We start from the raw sequence: 21,541 nt of genomic DNA on the forward strand, positions 1-21,541 counted from the left end.
TTTGTGTTTCCGTTTTCCACCCAGGGGGAAAGACAAATACTGTCCACAAAACAATTTCCTTCCCCTTTTTCATCCTGGCAGGGTGTGAGCTCCCTTGATTGTCTTGCCTCGGCACTGGGGTATGGCCTTCAGCTTTTGGGCACTCTCTCTCATTGGGTTTGATTTATCAGCTGGAATTCTAGTTAGATAGTATTCTACAGTATGATAGTGTGCTATCTTGCATTCCGCTATCTTCTTTAGTCAATCTGTTTGTTTCTCCTCCGATCACTGCAGCTGTTTTATTTTGTAGCCCCATCGCTCTGCCCTTTCCCCCTCTTTTCCCTTTTTCCAGAAGCGTGGGTCTGTGGGTCCCCCCAGCCTGCTAGCCATAGAATCGGACCAAACCAGCCTGTAAACTGCTGACACAAAAGTAAATGTCCTCCAAACTTAATGTGTGACTCAATATGAAGCTTAGTCAAAGGAATAGAAAGAGAACCCCAAAGCTTGATGTTCATCAACTGTGTGCTGCCCAGGCATATTCCTTCTAGTGGGGCTTGAGCTTTTGTGGCTCTATCTGTGCTCAGCTCTAAGCTCTCTCTTCCTTTGGTGTCTTTCTCAATGCAGTGATATTCTGCCTCTCTTTACTCTCTCTCCTGAGAGAAAACCTGACTGCTCCCGCTTCCCCAAACTCTTGTCGTTTCTCTTTATTCCTTTATTATTAAGTTTAGGTTTCACTGTTTTATTTCACCTGAGTGTTTGAGTGTTCAGATGCTTTTACTAGACAACCGTAGGGAAGTTCCACTGAAGGTGAGGAATTCCAAGGGTGTAGAAGCAATGAAGTAAGCCCCTGATGTCCACCCAGCAGTGATGAGTTGAGCCAGACATGAAATGCAGGCTGGCATCACGCCTCGTGGAATGAGGAGCGTTTGTCTGTGGGTTTGCCCAGCTCAGAAGAAACATTTATCTCCATGCATCAAAGCTACAAGCGTTTTGCAGTCAGCAGAGAAAAACTGGCCTACAGTTCCCTTCAAGTCCACATCTAATCTCCATCAGGAAATCTGTGTTGGATGAGATGATGATCCTGCATGGCAGGGGATCCGTGACCCCCTCAAAAGACACGGGTGTTAGTAGAGTGTGTGCTGGCAGAGCGTATTGAGCTCTCCTGTTTGCTCATTAAGGCAGTTTGTCTTGTAAACTGTAGGTGAAAAGAAAGGTTTAAAGGGACTGGCAAAAGACAGTACAGGAAGTACTGTTGTGGCTGTACTAGCGGGCAGCTTGTTTGTTTTTACATCATTTCTATGTTTCTTAATTTACACTACACATTTTTCTAAGTTTGTTCCTGTGGAAATGACAATCTCCTCCACATGGATCCCAGTTCCCTGAGTGCAGAATAGTTCCCAAAATAAGAAATGCTGCTCTGAATCAAAGTCCTTTCATGTTGGGCACTAATCGCAGGCCTGATTCCCAGCATCATGGGTCAGGGTGGTCACTCCCTGCCACACGCTGTGGCATCATGGTCACCTCACCACATTGGACATACAGGATGTGGGCCCTCATCTTCCAAGCAAGAGACTGGAAGCTCCCCAGGTTCTCTGGGCAACCTGTTCCAGTGCATCACTGCCCTCTGAATAAAGAATTTCCACCCAGCATTCAATCTTTATATATCTCTCCTTTCTTTGTTCAGTGTTAGGCATCACATCCAAGCACAGCTACTTCACTCTGGTTCTCTCCACTTTTCCACTTGCCTGAACTCATCTGAATGGATACTTTTCCTTCATGGCAGAAAAAGAATCCCTTCCATCCCATGAAAGCAGATATCCCTTTTCCAATTGCTTTACCAGTGTCCTCTTCCCTTCAAAGGGATCTCAGATGATTTCCATCACTGTACACGAATGGGCTAAGGGCCCCATTCTCCCATAAACAGAGCAGCCATGGGGCACAGTGCTCACCGGGAAGATGGAGAAAGTCTTTTCACAAATCTCTCAGCTCACCCGTGGACAGAAGTTGAACGGTTATTGTCAGCTCTGAGAGTTCTGCCTCTTCAACATTCCATTCTTAGAATCACTGAATGAGAGATCCTTCAATCTTTAAGCAGGGTTGGAGAAGACCTCTAAAATCAACTGGTTCAGAAGTCCTGGTGTCACCAATATTGCCCACTAAACCACGCACCTAAATTCTTAGTCACTATTGCTTCCAGTTCTGGCACCCCTATAGTAAAAAGGGTAAGGAGTGGTTGGAGCAGGGCTGGGAGGAGGGCATGGTCAGAGGGCTGGAGCACCACCATAACAAATACAGGCATTCAAGGCTAGACTAGACGGCGATTTGAGCAGCCTGGTCTGGTAGGTGGTGTCCCTGCCTGTAGTGGGGAGTTTGTAACTAGATCATGGAATCATAGAATCACAAGGTTGGAAAGGTCCTACAATATCATCTAGTCCAACTGTGCTCCCATTACCGTAGCTACAAAAAACCACTAAAACGTATTTTCTCATCGAGACGCCTCTTGAACACTACCAGGGACGGTGACTCCACCATCTCCCTGGGAAGACATTCCTGAGTGTGGAGGGAGACTCTGCCTTCCCTGCTCGCCCTGCCTGTGCCAAGGGCCGTGCCACAGTCGTTTGCTGGCTCTGTTCAGCCACGCTCCTGGTTGATGACACTCCCTGAGAGCAGCCATTGTATGTTCAGGATTTGACCACGTCACTCCTGGCTCCGCTCACAGCACCTCAGAGCCACGGTGCTTCCAACCTGTGAGGAGACTGCAGGCCCCTGCCTCTCCCTGAACTGTTTCCTGCAGACATCTTGTGATGGCTCGGCTTCATTCTCATTTCATCTTCCATGCCCATCCCAGTAACAGCTGATTTCCTTTCTCAACTCTGCAAGCTTTTCATCTGTTGACTCATCTTGTTTCCATGGGCATCTGACGGTGGCACAGATGGGCTCTCAGGACGAACCAGGAGTCCTCTCACAGGGACTGGAGCAGCTGCAGGGCCTGTGGCAGGGGCTGGAGCAAGCAGAGGGCCTGTCTCCACCACAGGGCCCGTCACAACGGCAGGGCCTGTCACCAGGACAGAAGCAGCTGCAGGCTCCGTCATGACAGTTGGAGCAACTGCCGCCTCCGCTGGAGGCTTGGAGCGGTTGCAGGGCCTGCTGAGATGTCATCAGCTCCAAAGATCTCCAGGGATGGAGCATCCACAACCTCTCTGAGCAGCCTATTGCAGCACCTCAGCACTCTCTGCAAACAACTTCCCACCCTGACTAAATCTTCCCTACCCCAGTTTAGAAATATAGTTGCATTGGCCCATCTGAGCAGAGAACGGCCTGCCCACATGCAGGAGGAAAGCCCAAGCTCTGGCACAGCTGGAAGCAGCCCTGGACCTGACATATACCCTGAACACGGTGACATCCCAAGGCCAGAAACAAGCCCAGGAATGGGCTGACCTTGCTAGAGCGGCCTGGGCTCTTGAGGAATGTGGGTCGAGTGCCCCACCGGGGATGTGGCCTGAACCCAGCTCAGCCTGGACTAGGCCAGGGGAAGTGAGGTCTGGGATGGTAGTGGGGAGGAGAAAAGCCTCTTGCAAGGTCCGTACCTCTGCCCATCTCAGCCATAGCAGGGAAGGATGAAGCCAACAAGTGTTTGTGAGGAAACTCTGATCTTTATTGTGATGGAATTTGGGGATCAGAGTAATGAGGGAGGATATTAGGGAGGTACAAGAGTATGCAAGGGGGGATAGCATTAGGACTAGGAGTGATGGTTATAAACTAAGACCAGGGAGGTTTAGATGGGATATTAGGAGGATTTTTTTTCTCAGAAATGGCAGTGACACAGTCTGGAACAGCTTGCCCAACGCTGCTGTGGATGCGCCAGTCCTGGAAGCATGGAAAGCCAGGCTGGATGTGTCTCTGGGCAGTGTGGTGTAGTGGTTGTTGGCCCCGCAAGCAGCAAGGGGGGTTGATCCAGATGAACTCTGTAGTCCTTTTTGAGCCAGGCCATTCTCTGAAAGTCAGTTGGCTGCTCCTATGCTGACTTGTTGTCTGTCTGGGGGGACTTTGATGTTGTTTTGGGAACAGCTTCATTCACAGGAACGCCTCCACTCTTGGGCCCAGCTCGTGCTGCTTCTTTGTTGCGAGCTGTGGGAATTGTTGGCCCGATGTCTCTGAGCAGGATTTGAGTGAGGGCCCACCCTCAGCGCCTGGACCGTCCCCTGCGTCCAGGTGCTCTGGAAGACCTGGCGGATCTTGATCTTGCAGATCTTGTAGATCTGCGGGTGCCGCTCTGCTCCCCTGATGCTGGCCTTCTCCTGCTGCCCTGACGTCTTCTTGGCCGGCTCCTGGAATGCGAGGCCCGACTTTGCAGTGGGGAGCGGCTTCGTGTGCCGCTTCTTCCTCGCTGCCCGGGACGTCTTCTTCGTGCAGATGAACGAGACGCCCTGGCGGACCTGGATGCCCTGCGCCTGGTGGACCTGCGGGAGCTTCTCTCAGCTCTCTGGGCTGCTCTTGGTCTGCGCCCACGACGTCCTCGCCGCTGCTGAGAGGTAGCCCGATCCTCCGATGGACGTGGGCTTCTTGTCTCCTGCTCGTTGTCAGGCAGGTTGCTGTGCTCAGGCAGCTGGGAGGTCTGTGATGTCCCCAGTGCTGCCTGGCTGGAGGGCATGGAGTTCTCTGGCTCCACGGTGCTGCTGGATGGCTCCAGAGCCCTCTGAGAGGCACTGCTGGGACTGGCACTCTCATCATCAGCTCTGGAGGCTGTAAGAAGAGTCAGGAAGGTTATGAGCATGAAGCTGCAGCTCCGCAGTGAGATCTGCCTGACCACTTGGGGCAGACAGACTCTAGCAAAGCTGGCCTGAGCACTTGCTGCCAGGCTTTGCCTGGCTCCACTCTGTTGTCACGCAGTTGATTGCCTCTTACCAGTTCCCAGGCCAGCACAGCTGTTGCACTCCCACGTTTCTGTTGTGTTACTCAAGTGGGAGCAGCGTCGATGGGTGCCCTCAGCAGCACAGGAGCTGCACAGGAGCAGCTGCCAGGGCCTGGGGAAGCAAAGGGGTTGTGGCTGTGAGGACCAAGAGAGCCAAGCCAGGGAGTGCCCAGCACAGCACATCTCTGCTGCTCAATCCTTGCTCCCCCAGCCTGTGCTCAGGCTGAGATCCCCCAGAGAGCCCCTGAGAGCTGCTGCGGTAACTCACCCACTTCCCTCTGCCTGCTCTCTTCCTCTAGGGTACAGGCACTGGCTGGCATCGCAGCGGCTGTGCCTCTCTCGAAGATATGCGTATGCATCATTCTCCTCCCATTCTGGCGGTCTGCAAAAGAAGGGAGTGGAAGTGATGAGCCCCCAGTGTCCCCAGCATAAGATCCAAGGTCTTCCCATCTCATCCACCCCAACTCCATTTCCAGCCTCTCCACGTAGGTGGGACACACGCGCTCATGATCCAGCCAGGACGGTCCCTGGACAGGCCCAGCACAACAGCCTTTCTGTCAGCAGAAGTGGGCAGAAGGGCACCAACCTGATGGGGATGTGGATCCCCAGGATGGCCATTTCCACAATGAATGGGAGGTCACTCCGACAGCTGGGGCAGTGGAATGACAAGACCCCAGCACTCCTGGCCAGTTGCTGCAGGAGAAGCAGAAGCAGTGTGAGCGTGAGCAGTGCCTGGTGCTGCTGAGCGCCAAGTGTGCCTGCAGGGTGAGGGGAGGGCTCCTACCTGGATGCAGCCCCGGTGGAACCAGGAGTGTCTGCACTCCGGGCACACCATGGTGTGGTAGGACAGGGTGTCCCCCACAGGCTCCAGGCACATGAGGCAGATGCTGCCTTCAGGTGGAGCTTCCTGAATTTCCTGCCGAGGGCTGTGCTCCGAACAGAAGGATCTGGAGGAAGATGGAAGGGATGGGCAGAGTGAGAAGTGCTGCAAGAAGGGCAGAGGAGCAGGAAGGAGCCCCAGGCCCTGGCTCAGGCTCTGTGCGGCTGCCGGAAGGAGTAAGTGCAGCTTCCTCCCTGGCTTGGCTGCTGCTGACAGCACTTACCTGTGTAGTATCACGGACTGGATGATGCATTCTCCGTCCTGGGCACAGGGCAGGTGGAAGCTGCGCTCACAGCCTTCCTGTGCGCATGTGATGGTAGCACCCCTCTGTCCACAAATGAAGCATTGCTGGAAAGAGCAGAACAACCCTGTCAGCAGCAGGCTCTGGGCTTCTGTGGCTGGCCGCACATCTCTGGGCAGGGCCCAGGACGTGGACACTGCTGGGTCATGTTCTACAAAGATGCCAGGTGGACAGGGCTCATCCCCTAACTTTGTCCAGGAGGCCGTTGGAAAGGCTGCGATTGCCTTCTTTGGCTCCAGACTAAGCTGGTGTCAGCCTGTCCTGGCACCAATCAGCCTGCTCTGTACGAGTCCTTACCTTCTTGGTTGCCTGTTTGACGGCACGCCTGATGGCAGCAAGAGGGAGGCCCTGTCTTCCCGACTGTCTCCATCCTGCTGCATCAATAGTGCTGGCAAACTCCTGTAGGAGAGAAAAGAGCAGGATCTCCTTAGGACGGGAGGGAAGGGAGCATCTCGAGCAGTGACGTGGAAGGAGCCCATGGGGGAACTCACCAAGCACAACTCATGGACGTGAATCCCACTCTGATGGACTATGTGACCACAGATGTTGGGGTCAACATCTGCGCGGCCACACAGCATGCACACTGCAGAGGAGAGAACAAATGTGAGCAACGGTTGGGGAGTTCCTGCCTGTCCCTTTTTAGCCTTTCAGCCACAGGCAGACCCCCAGCACTCCTCTGCCCATTGGCAGGAGCTGTGCTCAGGGAAGCTGTGCTCTCACCTGGCTCCTCCAAGCTGGAGGCCTTCCTCTTCCTTCCGGACATACTGTGCGCTAACAGTGAGCTCTGCGAGAGTCCCTGCTCTCTCCTCGCTTCACCAAACCGCACTGATGCTCAGGCTGAGCCCAGCAGCCTTAGCTCTGCTCCAAGCATCACGTCACAATGGCCGCTCCCTGACACCCACTGTGACATCACAGTCACTGCCTCACAGCGGGTGTGGGTGCAGGCCCTCAAGCAAGATGGTGGCAGCCCTTGCAGGCAGCACAGAGTGAGGACCTGGTGCTTCCTTTCATCAGAGAGGAAGGACGGCCTCCCTCAACCTGCTGGCTCTGCTCCTCATGGCAGATGCTGAAGTGCAGCTGTCCCTTGGCCACACTTGAGCCTAGGTCCCACGCTGCACTTCTGATCTGAGTCTAGTCTATGTTTCTGCATGGTCTAGTAAAGATTGCAAGCAAACATCATATTTGGTGTCTTGTGTGTATGGTAAGTGACTTTTTGCATGGTCTGATAGGGATTATAAATCCTAGTTGTTTAGGTACATTGGGAAAGGAAGACAGTTGTTAGAAAAGGTAGGGTAAGAAATAAAAGAATGCTGCTGCTGACAGCGCTTACCTGCATTGCCCAAAGTACTGGATAATACATTCCTCTTTCTTGGCACAGGGCAGATGGAAGTTGCTCTCTGTGCCGGTCACAAGTGGCGTCCCCCAGGGCTCGGTGCTTGGGCCGCTTCTGTTTAACATCTTCATTGATGATTTGGATGAGGGGATTGAGTGCACCCTCAGTAAGTTCGCAGACGACACTAAGCTGGGAGGGAGTGTTGATCTGCCGGGAGAAGGGCACTACAGAGGGACCTGGATAGACTTGATCGATGGGCCAAGGTTAATGGAATGAGTTTCAACAGGGCCAAGTGTCGGGTCCTGCATTTTGGTCATAACAACCCCAGGCAACCCTACAGGCTTGGGGAGGTGTGGCTGGAAAGCTCCCAGACGGAAAGGGACCTTGGTGTGCTGATGGACAGTCGGCTGAATATGAGCCAGCAGTGTGCCCAGGTGGCCAAGAGGGCCAATGGCATCCTGGCTTGTATCAGGAATGGTGTGGTGAGCAGGACTAAGGAAGTCATCCTGCCCCTGTACTCGGCATTGGTGAGGCCTCACCTCGAGTACTGTGTCCAGTTTTGGGCACCTCAGCACAAGAAGGACATGGAGGTACTGGAGCAGGTCCAGAGAAGGGCAACGAGGCTTGTTAAGGGCTTGGAGAATCAGCCCTATGAGGAGAGACTAAGGAAGCTGGGGCTGTTTAGTCTGAGGAAGAGGAGGCTGAGGGGAGACCTTATTGCCGTCTGCCAGTACCTGAAAGGTTCTTACAGTGAGAGTGGGGCAGGTCTCTTCTCACTACTGACTTGTGACAGGACGAGGGGAAATGGCCTCAAGTTGCGCCAGGGCAAGTTTAGGTTGGATATTAGAAAGAACTTCTTTACAGAAAGGGTGGTTAGGTACTGGAATGGGCTCCCCAAGGAGGTGGTTGAATCACCATCCCTGGATGTGTTTAAGAGCTGTTTGGATGTGGTACTCAGGGATATGATTTAGCAGAGGTTTGTTGTTGTTTTTTAGAGATAGGCTACTGGTTAGGCTGCAGTTGGACTTGATGATCTTCAAGGTCTTTTCCAACCTGAGTAATTCTATGATTCTATGATTCTATGTCATAATGGCTACTGATACCTTCTATTCTTCCAATTTCTTGGAGATGATATTGAGAAGATGTTGTTCCATCACACTTCCAGGGACTGTGATGTGGATGAGTGGCCTCGAGTTTCAACCTTTTTATGGCAGGTATTTGGAACTTGTTCAACATAAAGGTCTCTTCCATCCCAAGTCTTTCCATGATTCTTCAATACCCTGCTCTGCTGTAATACTGTTGCCAAGAGGTTAGCAGCAGGACTTCTGGTGGTCATGGCTGATACTTTTGTGATTCTGTTGAGGCTAATAGTCTGGACAGAGCTTAGCTAAGCCAGAAACATTTAATCTTCACCGTTTGTCTCAGATGCTTACCTCCTCCAGACTACTTTTGTGTTGTGGACAGTAGGGAAAATAAGAACATGATTGCTAAAATGTGTATTCATTAACAAAAATAAGTTTTGCTTTCAACTTCCCCTATTCAAGTAGCGCTATAAGCTTTTAAGCCTTCAAGCACCCCTAAACAACTTCTTTGTTAAGAATGGCAAGTTAACATCTGTAAAGCTATTGGAGAGGAAATCTGTCTTTACTGCAGATAGAAGGGAAAATGTTTGATGTCATTAAGGCCTGAAAGAACTTCTCCCAGGAGGGACATCTCACTGCTTATTAAAACCCATAGGTAAAAGCTGAGATACTCGAAGGTTCAAAGACAGGGTGTTGTGGTGATGCTATGAGGAAGTGTCCTTTCTTCAGGAGAAAGGAACTTTTCTCTTGGACAAATGATCACAGGGCACAATGAATTGGCTAAGTAGATCAGGAGGAGACATGAAAAATAAAGGGCTTCTTTCTGAGAAAGTATTTGCCAATGAAATGCAGTATAACTTCAACCAAAATGAATATAAATTCAGTCCAAATTATTCCAGATCAAGGTCCTCATGGTAAACAAGTCCCAAACAGGCCTAATCCTGTCCTTAGTAGTCATTCAGTACACATCTTGTTTTAGCTTTGACTGCTCCAAATCTAGCAGGCAACATAACAGTTTTTCAAGGATCTAGGTACATATGTGAAATCACGGCCTCAAGCTTGGATGGGATAGCCAAAGTGGGTCTACAATATCACAGTATCTGTATAGATGCAGTATTAGTGCAGTACTCTGTGGTTCACCTCAGCAGATCTGCAAAGAAAGCCCTACTGTCAGTGTGGTGTGACTGGGGAGCTATTATGGTCCTGACCCTATCTTGCTAATGAGGAATGCAGGTCTGCATTGCAGCACAGCACTCAGTGCTCAGTTCGGGTCAATACCCAAAACATCTTTAAAGCTTTAAAATTGGTCTCATATCCTTATCAAGAAGTGCTGCTGTTCTGGTCTGGTCTAAACAAGAACATCTTTAGAGGTTCTCCCTTCTCACCTCTCTAGTTATACTGCCCATCTATCTATCCATGTATCTATCTATCTACCTATTCAGTCTTACCTAGATGCATACTATCACCCAAGCTATGATGAAAATTTCTTCCCAGCCATGTACAGAAGGGGGTAAGAACTTATGGATTGCCTTCTTTAAATGTAAACAACATTATGAAAATACATTTTTATCAGCTTGATTGCGTGAACACAGTTCATAGTGATACAGAAAAGCTGAATTAGTAATAATACCCTAAAACTGTTATTCAAAACACACCTTCTTACGTGGCCAGTGTTCTCCTACGCCTTATCACTAGAAATGGATTTGGTCAAATAAGAGTATTTTAAAAGAGGAATGGAAAAAAAACATGGAAAAGCTGTATTTGTGACACACTGACCTGAAACTAAGGCCTCTTCTTTTTTTCACGTCAGATTTGAAAATGAAATGTTTAATTAAAAATGGAACAAATAATGTTCTTCATTTGCATGTTTTCACTTTTACCCCTTGTCCTTTTAGAAATTTCTTTTCTGGAGTGAAAAGTGCCACTCTGAAACAAGAGATTGGAACAAGGAAAACATTCATATTGACATTGTCTGAACTCAGTATTCTGTTGGTTCTGAAATTTCTCTTCTGTCTCTTTCCTGAACTAAATTATTCATTGCATTAAAAGTGAGTTTATAAATTATTTCTTCTCAGGCTTTTATTTATTTATTTATTTTCTGTAAGGAATTTACTGCTCTCAGTATATACACATATCTGAGTATGTACGTATGTATGTCTGTGTATGGACTGTGATTAATTTCTCAGCTGTGCAGAAAGATTCACAGGGAGATTGAGGTATAAGGGGCTGTTCATCAGGCGGTAGAATAGGCTCATAATAACTTATATCTTCCCAGCTACAAGGACATCTACACTTAAGCAAGGAGAAGGCATTTCAGACATCCTGCTGCTGGTTGTTGCCAGACTCTTGCTCCCTGGAGAGACAGTGCAGGTGCCTGAATACGGCCCTCCATCCATTTTGCAATCACTGCATCCTGCTTGTCCCAGATGGCACAGGGGAATAGCTGTTTCTTTTCTGACTCAACCAAGCCTATGCAAGCTACACATTTTCCACTCCCCTGCTGCTGAAAAGCAAACAATCCTTTAGGGCCTTGCTGGCTGGATCTGACATTTCCCAGGTGCAGATTAACACCCCCTTGGGGCCTGAGCACCATGAAAATCAACTCATCGCTTGTGCATCATCTCCTACCACTGCTCCCGGAAACAAGAAGCCCCAGCACCTGCCAGTGCCTGCTGGCATAGTTTACAAGGTGTTTGACTAGACCTGGGAGGAATAAGTGGGAGAACAGCGGTGTGCATTCATAGCGTGAAGTCCTCAGGAACAGTGTTGATTTGGGGTATTCCTACTTCCCCACAGTAGGAATGTGCATTGATGATACATAGGCTTTGGAACTGGAATCATCTTAAGGTATCTCTTCCTCTTGCTGACTGTTCCTGCCTGGTCCTATCCTCTTAGCTGGGCTGACTCAAGGATGTATGGCCCATGCTGCAAAGGGGCAACTGACCCCCATGCAAAATGCGTGCCTTTTCCTGAAGAACTTCTGTGTGTCTTTTCTCTGAAATCATAAAAGAGCCGACTCCATGTTTTGCCTATTTTGTGGGCCTTACAATTTGTATGAGCAAAACTCCAAGATGGGAAAGTGAGGCTAGGAAAGCTTGACTAAACCTCCATGAGAGTTTGTTAAGCACTGTAAGTTGGGAAGAAGCAGATGGGAATTGCCCCTGTTAACACTTCTGTTCTATAATGAGTCCATCATGCTCCTGTTGTGCTTCATCCAACATCATCTAGATGAAATATGAAGCTGAGGTGGCTTCAGAGAACCAGGGCTGTGTTTGAATGTAAGTGTTCACAGATCTGCCTGGCACACTGGGTGCAAATCTCTTTCACCTCTAAATACAAAGGGTAGTATTCTCCCATGACTGGAACAATGGACCAAAACACAGGGGCCTGCTTTCTGCCCCCAGTACTATCACACACACAAAGCATGAGCGGAGAAACATGAATTCACCAGGATCTCCCCCTTTCCCCATTTCATAGCGAGTTAAACACATTACTCTGCTGCAATGTGTGGCCAGCAGCAGTTGTGAAAAATTATCTAAAACAAAATCACCAAATCATAGAATTGCAGAGGTTGGAAACAGTCTAAACTAAAAACAGTCTGGCCTCATTCTGCACTTTAGATATTTATAAACATTAATCAGATCCTCTCTCAGTCTTCTCCGGGCAGAACAGTCCCATGTCTCTCAGCCTTTCCTCATACAGGAGATGCTCCAGGCCCCTCATCATCTTCGTGGCCCTCTGCTGGACTTTTGCTAGGAAGATTTCAATGACACACCTTGGCTCCATATGCACTTCCATGTCGGACTCCATTCAGTCAGACTTCCCCTCTGCTGCCATCTGTCACACAGCAACAAAATGTAACAGAACATTGGTGGGAAGGTTCAACCTCTGCTGCCATCCCACCAATATCTGCCTCTGGCATCATGAGCCAGCGTCATAAAATAGGAGGCATTACTTTCAGAGCAGCCCTCATACAATATATATGATACAGTTAATGTATGTGATTAATGAGACTTTGTTCAATTTTTAATATTTGTAATAAAAGTGCAAAAAAATGAGCAACAAAACCATAAAACTAGGAGGATATCTGACCTTGCTTTTGCACAACTGACACATCAGCCTGGTTCGATGGCAGAGGCTGCAGTTCTCATTGAGCTCTCACGGTGCTCAGCAGAGATTTTTGATGGTGAAATTGCACTCTTCCTTTGCTCCATCCGTGACAGTAGTCGTTCACAAATGTACACGCTGCCAAAAAGAGGTGATGTGAATAAGGTGTGACTGTGAAGCAAGGGATTCCTCTCTCCTATAAAGCTCTGGCAAAGAGACGTGATCAGATTTTTGAGTTGAATATCTGATTGCAGCTCTATACATCCCACTAGAAAAGTGTGTTTATGTTGACCGAAGTTGCAAATTTAACAAGAAACTGATGAAACCCACTTTGAAATTCCTTTATCACAATGGAAAGCACAGCTCCATGTTTTTCATTGTTCACAGGGCTGTGTTTAGCCAAAGTATCAACATGCATGAGATTATTTGCCACCACTGGAGCTGACAACACACTGCCCCCTGTGTCCTGGTTTCTCCCATTTCTTTCTTTCTAGCTCTGAACCTTCCATTGGACACTCAAAATGACCACTCACCCTCTGCAGGCTGATCACACCCCTCCATGCATGTGTTGTGTTTACAGCAGCATCTGTCACACAGAGGGGTTTTAACACAGGCACAGTTAAACTGAGGCTTGAAAACGTGGCTGTTGGATCCCCCACCATAGCTAGGGGTTAGCTGACAGAACTGAAAGCTCTTTGGAAGCTGTGTCCTGCTGCTTTGGCACTGATAAAGGTCTACGCCTGCCCTTCTTTCTCCTTGCACTGGGATGCTGTGGGGATTATCTCACCATTTCCAAGCAGGCTGAGCATTTCTGCAAGGCTGACAGGCGCTCGCCACCGCTGGAAATGAGCTCCTGTTGTCTGCAGAAGATGCATGCATTACCTCATGCCCCTTGAGGCCCTCTGTGCTGGCAGCAAGCGTGAAGCTGGCGTGGCAGCTCCCCGAGCTGACAAACAGCTTTGCAGCAAGTTCAATGAATATCCATGGGCCCTAGCATGTCCCATTCCTTCTGCAACCTGTGCCGTCCTTGCCAAAGTTATCAGAGGCTTTGCAACCCCTTCCCTTTCCTTGACACAGCTGCTGCCGGACGCCCCACAGAGTTAACTCATTCTGCCTGAACGCAGACAAGCTTTCCCCTGCTCTCCTATTAGTGCCATTTGAAAGCAATGATTCGCCACCTCAGCTTCCTGGCATCCCGCTGCTCCTTCTTGCACAGCACAGGCTTTTCCAGGGCAGCTTCTGTCATTTAAAACAATAGGGAGGTGAGAGCTGAAAAGGAAATCATCCAACTCAAATGCAGACACTTTAGGATGCACAGAAAGATTTCTTTCCTCTCTTCCTCCCCCCAAATAGACTTTTCCTGGGATTCAGTGGTGCTTTGCCCTGAAGAAAAACTCAGTAATAAGTGTTTAAAAAGAGGTATTGTTGCTCCATTCTGCATCCCATGCTCTTGAAACAACTGCAGCAGGGGCGAAAACAAGGGCTCTCCACCGGGATCCATAGTGGGATGCAAGTGAGTTTTTAACTGGAAGCATAAGGGAACTGAAATGGAATGAGCAAAACTGGATTAATTACCTGGCAATTAGCTCTAAATTAATGTACAACCATATGGTACAATTGAGCTTGGAAGGTAGAGGCTGTTTTGGCAGCTGGAGTTCACAAGACCTGTAGAGATCAAACCCCATTGTCTGGGGCAGGATGTATGGCGTAGGTCAGTTCATTTGTGTGTTCCTGAACCACTGAGAAATTTCACTGGTTTTAATACTGTCAGGGAAGGGATTTGGGTAGGAAGAGCAGGACAGTGTTCCACTGGATTTTTTGTCTTGGATATATATAAACATAGAGGCAAGGTCAAGCTGGACTCTCAAACTGCAACACTAGAACTTTAATTCCTGGTCCTGGTCCACAGTTCCCAATCGTAGTCCATAATTCATACTCCTGGTCAATCATGCCACATTGCCCAGATTTTCTTAATTACTACACCTACTTATTCTCCATTTTTCATCATCTTATTTTCCTCCCTCGTCCCGGACACTGTAGAAGTGTTTGGCTGAGTCTGGCCTTTACCAGAGTATCCCAAGTGTGACTTGGTACAGAGGAAAGGGAGGAGAAACAGCTTCCCATTGACAGGAGATTCATATCCAGTCTGCAGATCCTCCCCATCTTTAAAGTGACAGAGATGGGCTTTGTTCTGAGCTAGTACACTGTTTGAACAGATCAGAGCAATTTCTGATGCCTAGAAATCCATTGCCAGGCAACCTGATACTTAAGCCCTCTTTCCCAGCCTGCAACAGAGAGATTCTCTCCCTTCATGGCAGAACTGTGTGCTGCCAAACCTTCCACTCTGCAACCCCCCTCCTCCTCTCCCACAGCTGAGGACACGCACCCAAAACCCTTCCATGTGCCAAAGTTTTGGGCTTCCTCCTACCCAAAGCATCTGTTGCTATAGAGCCCAGGTCCTACTTGTTCTCTTGCTGGGGACAAAAACACCTTAGTGCCAGCTTGCAACAAATCTCTGTCCAACCAGGATGTCTCTGGTGCTGTCATAAAAGACCAAGTAATCTCTGTTGCAGCCCATTGGGTTGATTTCTGCCTTCCAATTCATGGTCATGCTCAAAGAGGGTCTTCACCTGCAGCTGAAGTTGCTCCCCAGGACAGTGCCCAGGGAATGTTCCAGAAAGAACAACACTTAAACATTTTACCTCTGGCCATTCCCATTTGACAGTGTGTTTACAGCCACCCTGACATCAAGTCCAAGAGACTTTGCCAAAAAAAGTTTGTTGGCTGCCACTCCATGGCAGCAGGTCTCAGACACGGGATCAGTCTCAAACGCATTCCATGTACTGGAATAAAGGTAAGAAGTGCATCTTAATTACATGGTTACAAAAGCTCTCATATCCAGGGTAGTCTGTGCAAGCTGTCTTCTGCCAATTGCAGGCTCTTACCCAAGACATCCTTCAGACTAAATCACAGGTTCTGTTATGAAACAAGGTTACTGAGATGAGCCATCATCTCTTCACAATCGATCTCACTTCCCTAGCATCTTCAAGGGTTAAGATAGGAGAGTGTGTAAAAGGAAGAGTATGAAAGGGAAAAGAAAGAAGATGGTCTGTATAACCAGTTCCACTTTGCACTCATAAGACAGTGGTCCTTGGAGACATTCAGTCTCTGCAGGGGGAAACAGGGGCACCAATTCTAAGGTCTTGTGTGAGCTCCTTACAATTCACATCTTCAAATGACAGTCCTGCAAGTCAGATTCATTGCCTCCAGAATATAGCTGAAATGAATGCTTCTGGTGGCCCATCCATCCCAACATGTCTTTCTCTCTCTCTTCAGCCCTCCAGGCCCCCAGTGACAGACTCTTGCCATTAGATATGATGAAGAGGGCTGTTGCCCCTACACAAGCATACTCACATGTTATAGAGGCTCTGTGAGTAAAGCAATGAAATGAATCACCAAAAGAGCAAGTGGCTGTGATGAATTAGGAGATGTTAAATGAACAAAGCAAGCGAGCTGGCCGGGGCACTGCCAGTCTTTTTCCCTAGCAAAGGCAATGGGCAGCAAGGCTTGCAATGCCTCTAATTCCCCTTTCATACTTTGCCAGGAGTGCTTTCAGAGTCACTTTGTCGATTGAATTTGTCAGTCACTATTCTGGAGATAGCAAAGCTGCTTTAGCTGTCTTTACTGTGTTGCTCACACAAGGCAGTTCCAGGGCATCTGTATTCATTCCAAGCAGCATTAGGTAGCTGATGATTCAGCCAACTGCTGGCAGATAGCTGCTCTCTCCTTGAGATGACTGAGTAACACAGGAATAACCTAGGGAATTTGTTCCCCTTTGGTGCACATCTGAGTTTATTTATTTGTTTTGGGTGGATCCCATTTATCACACACATGCAGGAGCTGAGTCTTAAGTGTGGCATCCCCTTGGGCATGGAGAGCAGGACGAGTCTGCTTGTATTGGTTTTAAATGTACAGATGGAAACAAAATGTACAGAAGGTATATAAGTGAATGAGTAAAGGGAAAACTCACCAACGGTGGTGCCTTGACTGAAGCAGCTGAGGCAGTCCTCCCTGGTGAGCGATCTCCAAGAGATACTGCTCCAGTGGGAGTCAGCCCTTAAATGAGGTCTCAGAGGGGATGGAGTCAAGCTCCACCCCTTCCGGGAGCACAGCTACATCACTCTCACCTGTGCTCCCACAGCTGACCCCATACTTGCCTCAGCTGATTAATCAGAGGTTCAGGCTGTGATTACCAATCTCCCATACACTCCACCCCTTCACAGCGTGAACCAATGATTAGGTGAGTTTTCCCTTATCACAGAGACCCAACGCGACGCTGATACAATTTCCCGTCGCACCGAATGCTGATGTTATTCAAATGATGATTGGATGGGTATTCACGATCTTCCGTGGGCCAGTGCTTGATAGATGTTACTGGAGACAAGCCATCTCGAGGTGCAGGTCCATTTGCGTTTCATCAGTCCACACAAATTGTTCTCTGATGGTCCTAGAGGCTTAGAATCTTAGGGAGAGTAATACAGATGTTTCAAGGGTACCAGGAGAGGAAGGTCTGCCCTCCAGGGCAAGATACAGGCCGTATTCTTGTCTTGGGTCAATACTTCTGCTCGCACCGGATTATGTCCCGGCCTCCGATACCATACCCTCTGGCCAGATATCTGTGGCTGTATAACTATATCTGGCACCAGAGGAGGAGTCCTGATCTGCCATAGGGACATGATGGGTGTCCCTTTAGCAATAAAGACCGGAGTATTGACCACGATGTCAGTAGGCCATGTACCTATCACCGAGGGGGTAACTGAACCTCCCACCTCCAATAGTCTCCCCCAAGGTGCAAGTAGGCCACACCACTTGGGTCCTACTTGCACCTTCCAGGGCCAATTTATCTTATGGATTCCTGGTTTTAGATTCTCAGGGGCAGGGAGCAGAAGATTATTGTCATTACCAACCTGCGGTTTTACCTCATTATCAGCACCTGTAATTTGAATCCTAAGAGGGGAGGCCCATATAGTGTGTAACATTTTCAGAGCACTGGGTCTGCCATCCCGAGGTCTTTCGTTCAAGTCCCGCAGGGTTTCGTATAATCTTTTTGTCCACCCCTGCAGGGACTGGGAGTCTGTCTTCAGGGCAGCCTTAAGAATACCATTGTAGCGTTCAATAAGGCCTGCCCCTGTTGGATTATATGGCAGATGGAATCGCCATTCAATGTTGTTCTCTTCTGCCCAGCGCTGTATCATCGCTCCAGTAAAGTGAGTCCCTTGGTCGCTCTCGATGACTTGAGGTGTCCCATATGCAGACATCAGTTTAGTGAGTGCCTTAATTGTATATGCTTGATTTGCCTTTGGTACGGGATAGGCTTGCAGCAGTCCACTTACAGTATCAACGCAGGTCAGGGCATATCTCGCCCCCTCAGACCGAGGGAGGGGCCCAATGTAATCAACCTGCCATCTCTGAAGAGGACTATATCCTCTAGCAATGTGGGATGTTGTTTCAGGCAACGGTCTTGGTCTCATCTTCGAGCAAGCGTCACAGTCCTGACATGCTTGGACGATATCAGATAACTGTACAGGCAGCCCCCATGCTTTAGCAGCTGCCCACATTATCTTTTGTCCAGCATGCCGTAGCTTCTGATGTAACCATCGGGCAATATTTTCGGATTGTGAATTCCCAATCCATCGAACTCGGGCCAGTGTGTCCGCTTCATCGTTTCCTGGTGACTGCAGGGGTTGATGACCAGAGACATGGTAGACACATACCGTCCTGTGTTTGACTGTATTCCAAATGTCTACCCACATGTCTTTCCCCCAGATCGGTCGGGCGTGGATAGTCCATTCCTGGGTAGCCCACTGCGTAATCCACAGAGTAAGCCCCCGGTACACGGCCCAGCTATCCGTACAGATGTTCAGGATGCCATCACCAGGTTCTTTAGTTATAACCATCCACACGGCTCGTAATTCTGCCCATTGGCTGCTCTGACCATCCCCCTCATCAAACCAGATTGTCTCAGTAGAGGGATGGTATGCTATAGCTCGCCACTTGCTCGGGTTGCCTCTGCTGGACCCATCCGTATACCAGGCATCTTCAGGAATAGGATATCTTCCTTCCTGAACAGGGCTCTTCTCTGGTGGAGCGACCATTGGTTCTTTCGGCGTATCACTGCGATATGTCACTGGGCCTAAGATCTTCTGTAATTCCTCCTTGAGTGGAGACGAAGACAAGCTGCTTCTTTGACTTAGATAGGCGACCCATCGTGCTACCGTCTGTGCTTGGGCCACCCCTGTCTTAGGAAGGTGAGTTAGAGAGTTAGATCTCTTACCCACCCCTGGATCGGTAATGTAGTTTTAACTATAACCTCTGCTGTTTGCGTTATTGGCTCTACCGCTTGTAACGCTGAATAGGCAGCCAATAACTGTTTTTCAATCATGCTGTATCTTTCTTCTGCTCCGTGCCAAACCTGAGACCAGAATCCAATGGGGGTTCGAACAGAACTCTGGCGTTGCCACAGGCCCCAGCCAAAACCATCCTGGGTAACATGAACGTCTAGTTCAGCTGGGAGGGTCGGATCAAATATACCCAATGCCTGGGCTTGTTTAACTGCCAGCTTTGCCTGTTGGAAAGCATCTTGTTCTACCTTCCCCCAGTTCCACGATTGACCCTTCTTGGTAAGCTTATACAATGGCCTCAACAACTGAGCTAAGTGAGGTATAAAGGAGCGCCAATACCCTAATATACCTAAGAACTCTTGTAGCTGTTTTGATGTTGTAGGGACTGGGAACGCTTGGACTTTATCCACTACTGCACTGGGTAGTACTTTGGTTTTTCCGGACCAAATTACTCCCAGGAATTTTACAGATAACCCCGGACCTTGCACCTTCTGTGGGTTTATAGCCCACCCTCTCTTTTGCAGATAAGCTATCAATAAATCTGCTGCTTGTCTCACCGCCTCTAATGAATCGGACGTTAACAGGAGGTCATCAATATAATGATATAAATTTACATTATGTGGCTTCTGCCACTTAGCCAGATCACGCGCCACCAAATTATGACAAAAAGTAGGTGAATGCACGTACCCTTGCGGCAGAACCTGAAAAGTCCACTGCCTGCCTTCCCATGTGAATGCAAACTGGTCTTGTGATTCTTCACTAATCGGAATACTGAAGAATGCATTCGCTAAGTCTAGGACACAGTGATACGTTTTAATTTCTCTACTTAGTGTGTCCATTAGGGAGGCAATATTGGGTACGGCTGCATGAACGGGCGGCGTGACCTTGTTTAATTCCCTGTAATCCACTGTCATCCTCCATGTTCCATCCGATTTTCGCACTGGCCATATTGGGGAGTTGTACGGGCTATGTGCAGGCCTTATAATACCCACTCTTTCTAATTCCTGCACTGTTTTTGTTATTTCATCCTGCCCACCTGGGAGTCTGTACTGTTTTACATTAGTAATCCGACGTGGCTTGGGCAGACAAATAGGCTCATGTTTTGCATGGCCTCTCAATATTGTCTGAATTGCCCGGATACTAATGCATCTCTGCCGCAACCGGAACTCTCCCACTGTTGTGTGGAGAGCCAGACCCCACAAGATATCAATTCCCAATATGTACTCCGGAATTGGAGCAATAGATACCTTGTACTCCCGTGGTGGGAGGCGCCCGACCCCCAATTTTACCCAAGTTTGGGTGACTGGAACGGTCTGTCCCCCAAAGCCTCCAATCATTACTTTGTTCCCTCTGAATTTTGTTGGGTCTCCGTAAATTATAGATGTTTCCGCCCCCGTATCAACGAGGGCCATAACCTTCTGCACATTTTCTCGGGACCAATATATTGTCAATTCCACATAGGGCCTCCGGTCCCGTCTAGAGGCCCTAGGGTGACTGACGTCCCTCATCACGCCATAAACTGGGCCAGATTCAAGTCTTTTACCTCTGATGCCTCTGGTACTGTGACCCGAGGCACCTGAGGTGGCCTCTTTTTCCTATTTGGCACGATAAAGTCTTCTAGATTCCAAACTGTTGTTGGTCGTCGTTCTATAAGCCTTATCCCCGGTCTTTTGGGGCGGTTTTGAAATTTTTGTTCATCCTTCAGCTGTTTCCACAACTGAAGCAGAACGTGATTGGGCTGCCCATCAATTTTGGCAAATTGAACACCTGCTCGGAGTAGATCATTAAACATTTGTTTTCGGGACACCCTAATGGGTCCCGCCCGAGGGGTTCGTGGAGCCGATCTCCTGGCTCGGGCTATTGGAAAAACTTCAGGATCTTCAATTACTCTAATATTGCGCTTGGTTCTTAGGCGCTCCGTTTCCCCCAGGTCCGCTACCAATTGGGCAGCATGCTGGACTGCTGCCTCTGCGGCCACTAGAGGATTCAATATAGAAACCAATGTTCCATACATATGTGAGGGAGCCTGTTGTAAGATTAGGTCCCTCATTCCCGCGGAAAACTTCACCATGTCCGGACTAACAGATACATCTTCATAGGCAGCCTCTCGCATGCCTAGTTCTCGGATATAATTTTGTAGGTCTTCCATAGAAGACCACATTCCTGTATGTATTGGCATGTCTGTTTTATTTGACCATACCATACGGCAGGCAGCCATTATCCAATCTACGATCGAATGATTCTCTTCAGGGAACTGGGACCCTGAGTACAATCTCTGCCTCAGGGCAGGATGGACTGTTATAGTTGCTAGTTTAGATACCTCGGAGCCGTTAACTATTACACTTTCTGCTCCCGAGTCCCATAATCGTAACAGCCAGGCTGGGACACTTTCCCTTGGTCTTTGCCTGAAGCGCTGTACTAGATCCATAAGTTCAGTGGGTGTATATGGACGTGCTGTTACGTGTAAATAGGAGTCAGCAGGGGTCCATTGATCAGGAGGCACCCCTGCTGGTCGCTCCTGGACTTTTTTTGTTTTTTGGGTTACC

The sequence above is a fragment of the Excalfactoria chinensis genome, chromosome 1, assembly GCF_039878825.1.
Source record: "Excalfactoria chinensis isolate bCotChi1 chromosome 1, bCotChi1.hap2, whole genome shotgun sequence".
In the NCBI taxonomy this organism is placed as follows: domain Eukaryota; kingdom Metazoa; phylum Chordata; class Aves; order Galliformes; family Phasianidae; genus Excalfactoria; species Excalfactoria chinensis.